We start from the raw sequence: 3,297 nt of genomic DNA, 5'->3' as shown, positions 1-3,297 counted from the left end.
CAGCTGGATGTTATTAGTATTTAATGTGCTCTCTTAAAAGGATCAGCCTATTTTTGATGTACATGAGAATGTCATTATTACTCATAATGTCTGTACCATAATCTGTCTGGTAGTTTTAGTTCTCAACTCACAGGGCCACTGAGCAGGGTGTTCTGAAGGGAAACACTAGATGGCAGTAAAATGCAGTAAAGGCAAACAGTGTGATAGGCGTCTCATTTGGTATCAACTGACAAATGACTGCTCTTCACTGAAATACAGTCTCTACAGGTTTTACCTAAGTAACATTAATATATGTGTATGTGTATTCATGCATCGAAACAGTGTGCCATCAAATGCAAATATGAGTTACAGGAAATGTGGTCTTAATTTTCATAGTAAATTTAAAATATAATTGTAGAGACATAAGTATTGCCAAAAAACTTTGACCACAGTGTGATAATTAAATCAGATCATCAGCAAGAGCAAAAATGGTTTGTGAGAGTGTGATAACAGACCACCCCCATCTGTATTTGAGGGCAGCCAAATACCTGCCTCACCATCACTGATTGAGGTCCCTCCTGGTGTGTGACAACGATTTTCTGTACCATCAAGCAGATTGATGACTTAATTATGAAATACTGGGATTCAGTACAGGATAAATGTTTTTCTATGCATATATGCATACAGGCCATAACATGGGATGTCACAAATCACTGAGCCTTTTAATAAAGGGCCTCGTTCAACCAAACTTTTCTGAAAGGATGGTGTTTACATTAAAATCCTAGAGTATAGTTTGACATGCCTACACAGTTGACTTTTACAGAGAAGGCTAAGTAGGTGGCTGATGCTTGATGTTCTCTGTTGTCAGCACTTGCAGTTTGAAACATAATTCACTTGACATCTGAATTTAACTGCCGCATGAGTAACCAACCAAGATTATAGGGCATAAAATACTGCAACATTAAATCTTCATATTATAAAACCCAGCTGATGGAGTCTCCAGTGAAAGATGTTCCTAACTCGGTGACCTTATGCTCTGTGGTAGCAGGCGCCATATCTCAAGCATCCCACCTGTGACCCTCCCACCTATGACCCTCAACCTGTGAATCCACAACCTTAGAGTTAAGTGAGACCCTCCTGTTCCAAAATAGTCCTCCAGAATGAGCCTCCTGGAAAGCTGGATGATCATTTTCCTTTAATGAAAATGACCAAATTGAATTGTGTGTGCCAAAAGGAACAACACGCCTTATGAGACTTTGACCCCTCCATTTACTCAGGGTTGCATTACAAAAATCTGACACCGGTTTTTCGTGCAAGGACACACGGGCGCACAGCTTTTATTGCAGTCATTACATTATGGTAATGCTGAGCTGATAATAAAATGGAAGAACCTCCTGTCTTTTCAGATAAGTTTCCTCTGAAAGATTAATACTGGATGATGTTGTGTTTTATTGTGGGGGAATTGCAGCGAGAAAACCTTCATTACATAACTCACACAGGATATTGGCATTGCTTCGGTGAATGTTGCACTGACCTTGATTTGTGTAAGTATTGGTGCAACTATGTGTCAACAAGCAAAATTATTTCAGCTATTCAGAGCATGTTGTTTGTCCTGCAAAAACACTGCAGCTCAGGCAATGTGGACACTAGTCTGCCTGCAGGGCCTGGATTCACCTTTCTCTGTGTGTAGGCTACCAGTTCCAGTAATTGCATTTTGGGTAAAAGTGAACTAATTTATTTTATTTGGCATTTACCCTTGAGGGCGACATGTTGGCATCTATCCCTGAGCAGTGAATCACAAAAATGTACCCCTGAATACTTGAGCAAGATCCATGACCTTGACTTCAATTCAGTTTTAGACAGACAGTTCATGGTGCAGTCGGCTGTGTGTTCAGGTATGTAAGTGCACACCAGAATATAATATTAATTTAAGACAAAAGGACACTAGCTTATTTTCTCAAAACACAATCATGATTTCTACATACGCCATGTAGAACACAGTAATACATTGTTTTATGTCTAGGCCAATTTCTGTACACTATTATTAGAAAGCATTGCTTGATGCACAGATACTTTATGCCTGCATGTGTTTAGACTATACAAACTGCAGCACTTTCACAATGACTGCTCCTTTAAACAAAGGGTTTATAATTTGTAACTAAAGACAAGTTTCGAAAGTTTATATTAAGCGTTATATTCCTCATAAAGTCATATTTGAATTGTTGATTATTTGTCTACTAATGCTTAATAAGTCGTTAATAAAGAGTTTTGTTGTCAGGTCTGCAGTTGTAGTGATCAATAAGAGTTTTGACAATAATAACAGCAGACTTAATTAAAATCCTTTACTAATTACTTAGCAAGATTTAGATATGCAGAGTGTCTCATTTAAAGCCCTTTACTGATGGCTTAACAACATTTGAAACGTGATATTATTAATTACTTGCTAACATCGTTTACTGCTGATTTGATAAAAATAATTATGGAAAGGTTTGGATTATCAAGTCTGCTGTTACAAATATAGATAATAAAAAGGTTCCAAAATAATCAGATGGGATACATGCATATCAGCTGTAATTGTATAATTGTTTACAAGTCATCGATGAGGGATTCTATTTTATTTATCGAGCATACAGTTATGGATATTCATACTATAAAACAAACATTACTTTGGTTTAAAGCCTGCAATTAGTACTTTTAATAAGCTAAAGTTAAGGATTTTAATATAAAGTCTGCTGTTCTGAATGTTGAGAAAGCGATTAATAACAGCTGTTAGTGGTCTGGTTTGCAATTAGGTATTAATAAGCCATATATGAAACGGTTTGGGAAGGTCTGAAGTTATGAACGGGAATGAGTCATTAATAAACGCTTTTAAATGTGTTACAATTGTTACAAATGTGTTACTAAATATATTTTTGACAAGATGGTGTGCAGCCCTTTCTTGAAATAAAGGACCAAACCAAAATCTCCAACGAGAGATTTCGCAGTCTGGCGAGTCAAAATTTGTTCTGATTAGGGTCTAATGGATTATATCTGCTCTGTAAACCTTAAGAAACCCACCCCCCTTCAAAAAAACACTCTGGAGGAACGGAAATCAAAAATCCCCCAGCCATTTAACAGACAAACGGCCAAACAAATGAGCCTGCTGCTGCAAACAGAAACCAAGTGGCTGTTGGTGAAGACTGGAACCAGACACAGACAGGACGACAGCAGAAGCCGGTTCAAATGTAGAAATCTTCAAAATGGTTTAGACAGTTATCTGCCACAGTGGGAACACGGTCTAGATGTAAGCAGCGGGGGCGAAGGAGGAGGAGGAGGAGG

Source organism: Scatophagus argus, chromosome 17, assembly GCF_020382885.2.
Source record: "Scatophagus argus isolate fScaArg1 chromosome 17, fScaArg1.pri, whole genome shotgun sequence".
Lineage (NCBI taxonomy): Eukaryota > Metazoa > Chordata > Actinopteri > Scatophagidae > Scatophagus > Scatophagus argus.
Note: the sequence above shows the minus strand (reverse complement) of the source record.